The following is a 12,627-nucleotide window of genomic DNA, read 5'->3' on the forward strand; positions in this document are numbered from 1 at the left end:
CATAAACTGCAGGGTCGAAAGCATGTGAAAAAAGTCACGGTTTATTGGCCGGAAATTACCGTTACTAACGAATTAAAAGTGATCAAAACTAGCTCAGAAAATGAAGAAAAATCTAACAACACAATTAACAAATAAAAAAACCCTAAACAATACAATTAATATAGACATATTATGGAAAATGTACTTTTTAATTGTGACATTAAAAGAAGAAAAAGTGAAATTAAATTACCTTTTTGTTATTTTCTATTCAATTGTCCATCCATCCATTTTCTTTGCCGCTTATCCTCGCGAGGGTCACGGGGAGTCCTGGAGCCTATCCCAGTTGTCAACGGGCAAGAAGCGCGGGGTACACCCTGAACTGGTTGCCAGCCAATCGCAGGGCACATTGAGACAAACAGCCGCACTCACGATGACACCTAGAGCAATTTAGAGTGTCCAATTAATGTTGCATGTATCTGGATTGTGGGAGGAAACCGGAGTGCTCGGAGAAAACCCACGCAGGCACGGGGAGAACATGCAAACTCCACACAGGCGGCGCCGGGATGGAACCCGGGACCTCAGAACTGTGAGGCCAACGCTTTACCAGCTGATGCACCGTGCCGCCCAATGCGTATTCAATTGTATTTCTGAAAATATGTCCATGAGTTAGTCATTCTGCCCTAGTGTTACATTACACTTGGTGTTGAACATCCCATATTTTGGCAATTTAGACCTCCATGGATGGACTTTGGATAAAAACGTCATTTCATTTCATTAAAAAAAAACCCGAAACCTCCTTGGCTTTATCATATGAGTGTCCAAAGAAGGCCCCATTGACAGCTACTTCTGTTTGAGCCATCTTTGTATCTGGTTTGCACATATTTGGCTCAGACCACCCGCCCCCTTTACAGAGGCACCATAGAGCCTATTTTACATCCCAAGTACTTCAAAAGGCTGTTTTGGTAAAAACATGACTTGGGAGCGAAGCTGGGCAAAGCTCCAGTGCCGCATTAAAGCGATTACACCATCAAAAGAATTTTCATGCAGAAATACGAGTGTCACCCATATTGCAACGCCTCTGATATCATATCAATATTATTATTTTTCATTATTTAATGTATTTATTTCGTTATTTATTGTAATTCATGATTCTTGGGGGATTTTGACAAAAGCATACTATTAAGAGACTTGGGCTTTTTTTTTTTTTAAATTTACTCTGTATTGAATCTTTTCATTTGTGAACATCTTGTAACTTTTTTTTATTTTTGAAAGGTCCTATGCATGTTATTAATGAATTTTATCATAATATCTGAGACGCATGACAAGAGCTCAGTGATGGAGCCGTGTGGCAGTCTAATCCTACCAGCTGAAGGCGCTGTAGCTCCACGGTGAAGACACACGTACAGTCCTATCGTGTGACGCTTGTAGCGCCTTTGAGGAGTCTCTTTAATATTTTCCAAATCAAAGTGAGCTTTGTTCTTGACAAGCAAGGACGTACGCAGTCGTAAAACATACAAAGGTGAATACTGCTGAATTTTGTTTGGCTGGGGTCCACAATACAGCCACAATACAGCCCCCTACTTCCCCCAAGACACCCTCTGCCGCACATTCCATAGGCGCATTCAAGACTGCTATGAAATATCAACATTTACATAAAAAGTCCTTTTGTTTCTTCTTTTGAACTCTACTTTTACTTGATATTCAACCCTAATAGGGTTGAATATTAATTAATCCGCTTGTCTAAAAGACAGCGCCATCCCTCGCAAAAATTAATACCGCCAGCCACGAACGACACCCAAACATCTTTTCAGCAGCGCCGCTGGAATATCCATCCATCCATTGTCTGAGCCGCTTATCCTCACAAAGATTGCGAGAGTGCTGGAACCTATCCCAGCTCTTTTCGGGCTGGAGGCTGGGTATTCCCTGAACTGGTTGGCAGCCAATCGCAGGGCACATAGAAACAAACAAGAATGTGAACTCACAATTGCACCTAAGGGTAATTTAGAGTCCCCAATGAATGCATGTTTTGGGGGTGTGGGAGTAAATTGGAGTTCCCGGAGAAAACCCACACAAGCACATGGGGGAACATGCAAGCTACACACAGACGGGGTGTAGATTTGAACCCTGTTCCTGAGGACTCTGAGCCCAATGCTCTAACCAGTATTTCCACCATGCCCCCTCCTGGAATAATTTCTTTTTTAAATTCAGCCCCTAAAAGCGGTTTTACTCAACAACATGAAATTTGTTAGACACATTTCTCATGAGTAGACCTCCAAAAAAGTCAGAAGAAGCCATGACCAAAAATTGATAGGAAATCTGACATTTTGGTTTAATGCAGCCATTTTAGTGTCAATCTCAAGGGTGAGATGGATACCTACTAAATTTGAACCCTGTTCACTCGGCCGATGGGCTGTCAGCACAAGATTTTTTCATCACTGCAGAGAAGTTTGATGAATCACGGTATAATGAAACTGACTCAACATGGTCAGTGCTCAACCAAACATGTAGAAAATTCAGACCCCAAAGCTTACTTAGAAGAATGAAATTTGTGGATCGGTTATCAATGAGGCGGCACAGTGGACGACTGGTTAGCACATCTGCTTCACAGTTCTGAGGACCTGGGTTCAAATCTGGCCTTGCCTTTGTGTGGTTTGCATGCTCTCTTCATGCCCACGGGGATTTTCTCTGGATACCCCGGTTTCCTCTCACATCCTCAAAACATACATGGTGGTATGATTGAATACTCTAAATGCGGGTGTCAAACTCTAAGCTCGGGGGCTGGATCGAGCCGGCCACATGATTTTTATGTGGTCCGCAAAGGTAAATCTAGTGTGTCAACTTCAATGATTCTTGTGCAAATGTACCAAAGTTTCAAATTGTCATGTATCATGAATTATAATGTTTAGATATTACAAGTATTTTCATTTTTTTTTTTTACCAAACATGTATAGTTGAAAAACCCATTACCCTTCCAAAACTAGTTTATAAATTTTGTGTGTAAACATGATGAGGTGATTAAATATTTTTCTCTTCTTAGACCAACACATTCGACACTAAACATTAACAGGTATGCCACACTGGGATGAGTAAGGTAAATTGAAGACGTGGTTAAACTTTGGAAGAGTTGCAGGTGCTGAATGTGGTAACTTTTCTGTATGCAACAAACCCCCACCGATCGCTTGTGCTGTGTCAGGTCGTAATAGAAAGGAAAGTGCCGTGTCACGCTGGTCCTGTAAACTGTAACACTCCGGGACTTGCCATGAGTGAATGTGACAGAATGGCTACCATACCCCCTAGCTGAGAACCATGACAAAATTTTGCAATAAAAGAATCATGCACCAAATGCAGAAAAATGTAACAGAACTTGACGGAATCACGAGATGGCAAGTTAATTCTTATGGCTTCCCGTGCCACTACGGACCACCTCCAAGTTCTGTTACACCGTCCTGCTATAGACCCACTCCAAGTTTTCATATGACCTATTTATACAGACCTATTGCCAACTACTTTTGTATAATCACACTGTTTTACCACGGTCAACTAGGTTTCCCACCTGCACAGTGATTGCTGTGGCAAATGTTTTTGACAGTTTAAAAATGTGGTCACACATCCATGACAATCACGGCCTGCGCGTTTGGTTGTCCCCTCCCCCCGTGTTTTCTCGTGTCCGTCCCGATTTGTCCACATTGGGCTAAAACCAGGCTGCCGAGAACTCTGACAACAAAGTGTAAAGACAGCATAAAGATTAAATATATTAATCGAATCATTGGTATTGCATCAAAGATACATCGTGACAGAGTTGCGATAAATTGTGAAGCGTTGCATGTTTTTGTCAACAGAGGTCAAACGTTGCTCAGGAAAATGAGGGGGGACATCGGCAATCTATTTTCTTTTACACACACCTGATAAATGACTCTCGTTTCTGCCGCCTTTAATCCTTCTCCTCGTCACAACTCGTCCTCCTCAAAGCCTCGTTGTTTTCGCCCACTTAAAGCTGATAATGAAATGTATGCACGAGGCAAAGCAGGTGATTAATCAGAGCAGATGTGCGCGGCGTCCGGTGCCAGAACACGTCAGCCCTCTGGATCGTACGCTGTCGACGCGGGTTTGGTGCTGGGAGGTGGGGAACGCCCGTGCCTTGCTCCTCCTTGCCAGTTTATGCAGCAGCCAAAGATTATTACAATTAATTAGCTGCACTCCAAATGCCCTCGAAGGCAACTTGTCTTGTCTCCCAGACAGTCTATCAACGTCTGCTGTCATCACAAGACAACCCGGTGGCTCGACATTGGTAAATAAATCACCTTTTTCAGGGAAAATCCTCAAAATGATCATCAAAACCTGATGCCGTAATTCACACACATTAGATGGCATTGGTAAAAACACTTCAGCAGTTTAAAGTGCCACTGTCATGAAATGCATGATTTTTAGTATGTTATTAATGAAATAAAGGCAGCCGGAATGGACCCATCTGTTTTTTTCACCACACAACATGAATTTGACATATATGGCTTTTTGTCACTGCCGCCATGAAAATCCTCTCGAGGGATTTGTTTTTGAGAAGAAGCAGGAAGTGATGTTAGTAGCAGACGGCCACTCAAGTGGTCTCATCTGTTTAAACTAGTTTCACATGCTGGAAGGTAGGTCGTTGTTCCTTCGTGTTAGTTGTCTTGAGCAATAATGGACCACGGCCAAGAGGAGTGTGGACTGGCCACCATCTTGGGCAGTCTCATCTCTGACATCTGTCAATGGTCACAGCTGTTTCGCATGAGGCACTGTGATTAGTCAAAGTATTTAAGTTGGAGTTTTATCACTGGCATTTGCCAGTTCATTGCCTTGAATAAGTGAGTTGCGTTCACTACCAGCAGGAATCACCACCACCGAGAGAAAGTGTAGTGTGAGCCATCCTCGTCACAGTGAGTCTGTGCCACCATAGTTTAGTCCTGTCTTTGTTCATGTTTTCAAGTTTGCCTCTTAGTCATCAGACCTTGTTGCATGTCTTTTGGATCCCACCTAGCCTAGCATTGTTGTGCCTCTCAGGAATGGGTCTTAAAGTCATGTACTTTTTTTTTAATGGTAGAAATGTCCACCCAACTTCATGTCTTTTCATGAAACGTACCCTGTCCATAGCAATGGTGACATTATATTTAAGGCCCAGCCATGGTGGTGCGATGGGCTTCTTGAAAATGCTTCATTTTGGAAAATTCAGACCCGGAAGCCAGTTTCACTTCGGAGGATGATCTTTGGTAGGCATGTACATCATTAGTAGACACAAAAAAGTCTCAACATTCCATGGCCAATAATAAATAAATACATTTTCGCATAGTAGCAATGCCTGAAAAGACACAGGATGCCTGACAATTTTTGTCATTTCGGACATTTGCAGTGTAACCTAAAAAAAACCCCACAAACAAAAGCTGTCTTCCTGGAGATTTGGTTCCAGCCAAATTTAAACATCATGGAGGAAGCCAAGATGTGAAGGACTTGAGTTTTTGTCAATGCATGGTGGCGAAGTTTTATGACTTACTCAAATATCATCTCCACCAGGTCAGAGAACAAAGAGTTCCATTATGTTTTGAAGCAGCCATTCCAAATGTATTCTGGGCATTTTGAGAAATCCTTTGAGGATTAACTTGTCTGACAGATTTTGTCCCAGTGCTATCAAAATTGAACCCCGTATACTGGATAAGTGGTTGTCAAATCTATGTATGAATTTCCCACTTTCATATACGTAAGAACAATATCAAAAATCGCAAGAGAAAGTGTATATTGCTGCCAATGATTTTAAACATGACAAATGATGTCATGTTAAAAGGGAATCCCACAGGAATTTTAAAATATTTCGCCGTACAAGCCTGTCCTCAGTTCAACACTGACAACAATGATAATACATACTGACACACAGTTCGATCTCGATCAGTGCTTTACCTTTTGTATGAAATGTGCTACATCAATAAATTGGCTTTGCTTTGCTACTGTTATACTGTAAACTGAAATGGGATTTAGTCTATCACTAACCTACGTTAAATTGTAATTTTAGTAATTGTAATAAATATTGGTATGAAAAACACTCCTAGGTCACAAATATAAAACAATCATGTGAAAAAAATGTAAATTCAGGGCGGCACGGTGGATTCAGCTGGAAAGCGTCGGCCTCACAAGTTCTGAGGACCCGGGTTCAATCCCAGCCCTCCTTGTGTGGAGTTTGCATGTTCTCTCCACGCCTGCGTGGGTTTCCTCCGGGTACTCCGGTTTCCTCCCACATCCCAATTACATGCAACCTTAATTGGACACTCTAAATTTCCCTTAGGTGTGATTGTGAGTGCAGCTGTTGTCTGTCTCCATGTGCCCTGTGATTGGCTGGCAACCAGTTCAGGGGGTACCCCGCATCCTGCCCGTTGATGCTCTAGCACTCCCGTGATCCTTGCGAGGATTAGTGGCTAAGAAAATAGATGGATGGATGTAAATTCACTAATAATTTAGCTTGCCCTCTTGTGCCACAGGGCAATGTAACATAACACAGCGGTGTAAACTCGTTAACTGTGCACCGTTTGTAACCAAGCCCCCCTGCCATATTTCTGTAACCCAACTGTCATGGGTCCGTGGCCCAATTTTGCATCCTGACCTACCAGTTGAGTAGAAAATCACGGCGCTGGAAACCTGGATGACCTCAAATTGCGAAGGATTTGAATTTATATCATTGCATGCGGGCGAAACTTGGCAACTTTTGTGATTAGCATGCTCACCGTGGTGTAATTACTAGGTGTTTAAGTTTTAGAAAAGTTCGTCTCTGCTCCCTCAAATCGAAAGTTTAAGAGGTTCTGACATTCTGAGCCGAGAAGTTAATCCTGATCCGGAATGCAGTGGAACATTCCTGGTGTTTCTCAATGCTGAGCTTTCATTTTGGAGTGCAAGAACAAGCCAGCAGCAGTTAACCCTTTTGGCACCCAACCACAGTGTTGGGAGTTTCTATGAAAAATTACAAGTATTAGCTCATGTGTATTATAAATCATAACCTGCTGGGCTGCTTCAGTATGCAAGGTGTTCATAAAAATGATTATGGTCGCACATAAAGTCAAAAGGAAAAAGTAAAATGTGGATTTAATTTAGAATAGTCCACTAATTCTTCAAGATAAAAACGTCTCTACATAAATATGTCACATGTGAAACATTCTTCAGAATATATAAATATTTATATAAAATGAAAAAATAAATTCTATCATCTATGCTGGAAAGACACCCACAAGGGTTTAACGATGGAAGGAAATGTAATTTGGGGAATTTAATGAGGTAATTTCTCTTTTTTAGGAGGGATAAAAAAATTATATGCAGTAATGAAGAAAGTAAAATATTTTTGATTGTAAGAATTAATTTATTCATGTAGCCATCCAGCACATTCATTTCTCATTAGTTTATCCATGCATCGACTTCTTTGTCCAAACCCATCATCCATCGATTGGTAGTACAACCATCCATTCGTCACCATTTTTCAACCCTTGGAACTAACTTAACTGAAAACAGTAGACTTGACTCTTTATACTGACACGTTTTTAAATATAAAAATTACTCTATAATTCCATTATAACAGCATTTATTGTTGCAATGCTGTCACTCTATATCATTATATTTCAATTTCTTGAATACTTTATCACTGCACTATAGCTGATGACCTGCTGTACTTTGTACAATTGTGTATACATCCTCAATGAATATTTTGCCAAAGTGACTTTTTTCGTGTTCGTATGATGGTATACTGACCAATGAGTGACCCAACGTATGTGCTTGTTGTCACTTGGTACAATATGATTTGTGTTGTGAGCAAAAATCAAACTTATGAGTGAGCTTCAGATACTCTATGCACAAGCTCAAGGGAAGTGCTGAAGAAATTTCAGGTGCAGTTTTAGATGTTTATTGAATGGGACATGTGATCAAACAAAATTACAACACTCACAAGGAGCATGGAGCAGACGCTAACACTGAAGCAGTGTGTAATTGTAGCACTGACTCATGAGGTCATGCCCCTTAAAGGCACACTACACTTTTAGGTACTACATTACACTGTGTGTTTATGTGTATGTGACTTTTGGGTCAAATTATGAGATCAGTTTCTCTTTTATTATTTTACTAATGTCTTTATAATTGTTCTTCAAGATATTGTATCTATTTTTTCTCTTATAAAAGCATCAACATCATTGAAGATTTTAAAGGAGCACATGGATATGAGTAAATTCATTTACATCCTTGGGTGGAGCATGAATCAACTGTTCTAGAGTAGAATCTTAGCCCCAAATTTGACTGATATGTGTGGAGTCTTTCTCAGAATAAGTCATACCCCTATGTCGATCAACCATTTTCCCATCCATCCATCCATCCACCATCCATCCATCCATCCATCCATCCATCCATCCATCCATCCATCCATCCATCCATCCATCCATCCATCCATTTTCTTAGCCGCTTATCCTCACGAGGGTCGCGAGGAGTGCTGCAGCCTATCCCAGCTGTCAACAGGCAGGAGGCGGGGTACACCCTGAACTGGTTGCCAGCCAATCGCAGGGCACATCGAGACAAACAGCCGCACTCTCAATCACACCTAGGGGCAATTTAGAGTGTCCAATTAATGTTGCATCTTTTTGGGATGTCGCAGGAAACCAGAGTGCCTGGAGAAAACCCACTCAGGCATGTGGAGAACATGCAAACTCCACACAGGCGGGTCCGGGATTGAACCTGTGTCCTCAGAACTGTGAGGCCAACGTTTTCCAGCTGAATCCACTGTGTCGCCCAGCCATTTTTTTATCCTTGTAGTTACAAGGGACAGAAAGTTGGTCAAAGAAATCTAGCACAAAAAAAGGAAAACTACAAACTTAGTTAGGATAAAATGTGAATCTGCCTCGCCATTGTTTCCAATTACCTCTGCAAGACAAGCTCTTTTCAATAACAAGTCACTGGATAATAAATTAATGTTGATTGATTGAGTCCTTATGGCCCATGATTTTGACTTTTTGCAACTAAAACTAAAAACTAAACTTAAACTAAAAACATATTGTTTTTATAATTTATCGACCAGATTACAAAAGAAATTTTGTGGATGATTTTTTTTAGATCTTCTATTTTGTTATTTTTACTATGCTTGTACTATAACTGACTGGTCATCGCTGAGGATATTGAAAGTCCATCATTTGACATGACATACTGTATATACATATATATTTTTTTCTGACCATTTTTGTGTATTCTTTGAATTAAAGATTATTCCAAAAGTTAAAACAACCTCTATGTCTATTGAGAAAAGGTACATAAATGAAAGTCTCTATGGAGGCTATACAGTAGCAGTGCTACAAACTGTGAATCCTGAGACAGTTGATGAACTTTTCAGGCAGAAAATATAAAGTGTCATTCAATAATGTCCCTCAATCTTGAGACCATTTCGAAGACCGTTCGAAGACCGTGGAAGAGCACTATGATGGTAAAACCAGCCAAATCAAAGTGTAGGAAACCAGAATATAAGCAGAGAAAAACAGCTCCAATTTGACTGTGACCACTAGTAATTTTAACCAAGAGTCAGTCAGGGCTAGAGAGCAACAATTTTCTGAAATCATCAATAAGCACTTCAAAAATCATTCCACTCTGTTTGCTGTGGTTGACAAGCTCACAACCCCTGTCAATCAGATATCTCCAGAACGCCTAACAGCTGATAAATGCAACCAAGCTGCTCATTATTTTAGTGAAAAAATACAATGCATCAGGTTAAATATCAACACAATTCAGCAAAATGACAAAAGGATATTACATCTGAAGCCACCTAAGAAAAACTAAATTACCATGTTAGAATTTGATACAGTTCACCAAAACACTGCAGAGAAAACAGTGCAGCAGGTGAAACAATCAATGAGCTGTCTGGACTCAATACAATCTAACATTTTCAAAGCTATTGCGATGTCTGTCCTTGCTGATTTGTAGCAAATAATCAATTTACTTACTTCAGAGAGGCGAGTTCCCTAAAGCTCCGAAAGTAGCTAACATTAAGCCTCTTCTAAAAAATAGAATGCTGGATGCTTCCATGTTAGCCAGGTAAAGAGACCTCTTAAATCTCCCTTTCATAGCCAAGATTATTGATCATTGATTATTATTATTTTTAACCACCTGAGCAATTTAAGTGGACTTTTTGACAAATGTTACTGAGGCTTCCAAACTCATCACAGAATACAGAAAAGAGTACACTCTTATTGAAGTACTAAATCGTGTAAGGTTGAATACTGACTAGGGAAAGGTGTCAATTCTGGTCTTGGATCTTAGTGCAGCTTTTGATATGGTAGGTCATAATATACTGCTGAAGAGCTTGCAAATGTGGGTAGGAATAAACGGAACAGTCCTTAAATGTTCAGTTCCTATCTGGATGAAAGGAGTTCTTTTACAACCCTTGGAAGTGTTTGATCTCATTAAATGGCAATGTCCTATGGGGTCCCTCAAGTCTCAGTTCTTAGACCCATCCTGTTAACCCTCGATAGGCTACCCTTGGATCAAAATTTTCAGAACTTTATTGGTGACTGTTATAGCTATGCAGATGACACAAATACTGTATATAAAGCAACGTCTCCAGATGACTGCAGTTCATTTGAGGTGTCACTGTCTAAAAAAGATAAACAACTGGATGACTCAAAAATTTCTTTAAAGAAACCACAACAAAACAGACAATTGTTTTTGGCAATAAAGATAACAGAATTGCTGTCAGTAAATAGTGTACCTGTGCGAGAGAGTGAGTATATTGGTCGAAGGGTGCTGAGGATGGAGCTTCCAGGCAAAAGAGCGAGACAAAGACCAAAGAAAAGGTTGATGGATGTTGTGAGGGAGGACATGAGGACAGTGGGTGTTGGAGAGGAGGATCCATGAGACTTAGATGGAAAAAGATGACATGCTGTGGCGACCCCTAACGGGACAAGCCGAAAGAAAAAGAAGAAGAAATACTGTACCTGGTTTCACTCTCTTTAAAAAACAAAGAACAATGGTGAAACCTTAGTGTACTGTCCTGATTCTGACTTGACTTTCAACAGTCATATCAAATTAATGACTACATCTACCTCCTATCATCTGAAGAACATAGCCAGATTGAAGGCTTGCATGTGCCAAGCAGACCGTGAGAAGCTCATCCATGCTTTTATCTCAAGTTGACTTGATTATTGTAATGGTCTTCTGACTGGACTCCCCAAAAAGAGCATTAAACAACAGCAGCTCATTCAGAATGCTGCATCTCAGGTTCTGACTAGAACCAAAGGGTCAGAGCATACCTCAACTCTGAAGTCTCTACACTGGCTGCCAAATATCTTGAGAATTGATTTTCCAATATCTTTTTAGATTTAATATTGTTTTTATTTCTGCTGCTAACCTATAAATCACTATACTGTAAATAGTTTAAGTCCTGAATACACAAAAGAAATGCAAATGGAATATAAAACATAAAGATCCATCCATTGTCTTTTGCTGCTTATCCTCACGAGGGTCACGGGGAGTGTTGGAGCCTATCCCAGCAGTCAACGGCCAGGAGGCGGGGTACACCCCGAACTGGTTGCCAGCCAATCACAGGCCACATCGAGACAAACAGCCACACTCATGATCACACCTAGGGGCAATTTAGAGTGTCCAATTAATGTTGCATGTTTTTGGGATGTGGGAGGAAACCGAAGTGCTCGGAGAAAACTCGCACAGGCACGGGGAGAACATGCAAACTCCACATAGGTGGGGTCGGGATCGTACCTGGGTCCTCAGAACTGTGAGCCCAACGCTTTTACTAGCTGAGCCGGCGTGCCGCCTAAAACATAAACATTTGTAAGATTATTTTCAAGATATTTTTTTCGACTGGAGACAACTTCCTTGTAAATGAAGATGATTCTGATTTTGATGTGGAGTATATGCTGTCTCTTTTATCCGTTCGTCCATCAATTTTCTTAGCCGCTTATCCTCACAAGGGTCGCAGGGAGTGCTGGACCCTATCCCAGCTGTCAACGGGCAGGAGGCGGGGTACACCCTGAACTAGTTGCCAGCCAATTGCAGGCCACATTGAGACAGACAACAGCCGCACTCACAATCACACCTCGGGGCAATTTAGAGTGTCCACAATTAATGTTGCATGTTTTTGGGATGTCGGAGAAAACCGGAGTGGCCGGAGAAAACTCCACACAGCCGCGGGTCCGGGATTGAGCCCGGGGCCTGAGAACTGTGAGGCCAATGCTTTCCAGTCTCTTTTATAGTAATACAAAAATGAACACTAGAGTTGACACCTTTTGTGTCATAGCATGTTATTTACAAGGAATTGTTGGCGTCTGATGAGTGGAAGTGGAACATGTGATGTCATTCTTTAACCAAGGGAGAAATAACAAGGATGTTGCCAGTGTCCCAGGGTTGTACTATTTAATGATCAGATGATTAACATTATCTCGGGTTAATTTATTATATGAATTCAGTTTTATTTGTCGTTATATAGAAATCAGTCACCAAAACAACATTTACTTTTTCAAGCACATTGACACGGAGAGCAATAAAGATCCTGTAAATGTGACGTGGACATGAGACTCATCTGCTCTGAAACCAACGTCACAAAAACTAAACCACTGTGATGACAGTGCAAATCATGTCAATCGTGGGCATCTAGCAACT

General features: G+C 40.9%; 1 long non-coding RNA gene across 4 annotated transcripts in view; it reads left to right on the forward strand.

Annotated features, from left to right (window-relative positions):
- LOC133498484 (uncharacterized) overlaps window positions 1-12,627 on the forward strand; it is a 74,898-nt gene that overhangs the window by 4,884 nt on the left and 57,387 nt on the right. Inside the window, exon 3 of one of the 4 annotated variants that reach the window (XR_009794329.1) lies at window positions 8,624-8,916. The exons of the other annotated variants lie outside the window; for them this stretch is intronic. This is a non-coding gene — a long non-coding RNA (uncharacterized LOC133498484). Of the gene's footprint in view, window positions 1-8,623; window positions 8,917-12,627 lie in introns of those variants that run through there. 4 annotated transcript variants of the gene reach the window in all.

This window comes from Syngnathoides biaculeatus, chromosome 3 (genome assembly GCF_019802595.1).
Source record: "Syngnathoides biaculeatus isolate LvHL_M chromosome 3, ASM1980259v1, whole genome shotgun sequence".
NCBI lineage: Eukaryota > Metazoa > Chordata > Actinopteri > Syngnathiformes > Syngnathidae > Syngnathoides > Syngnathoides biaculeatus.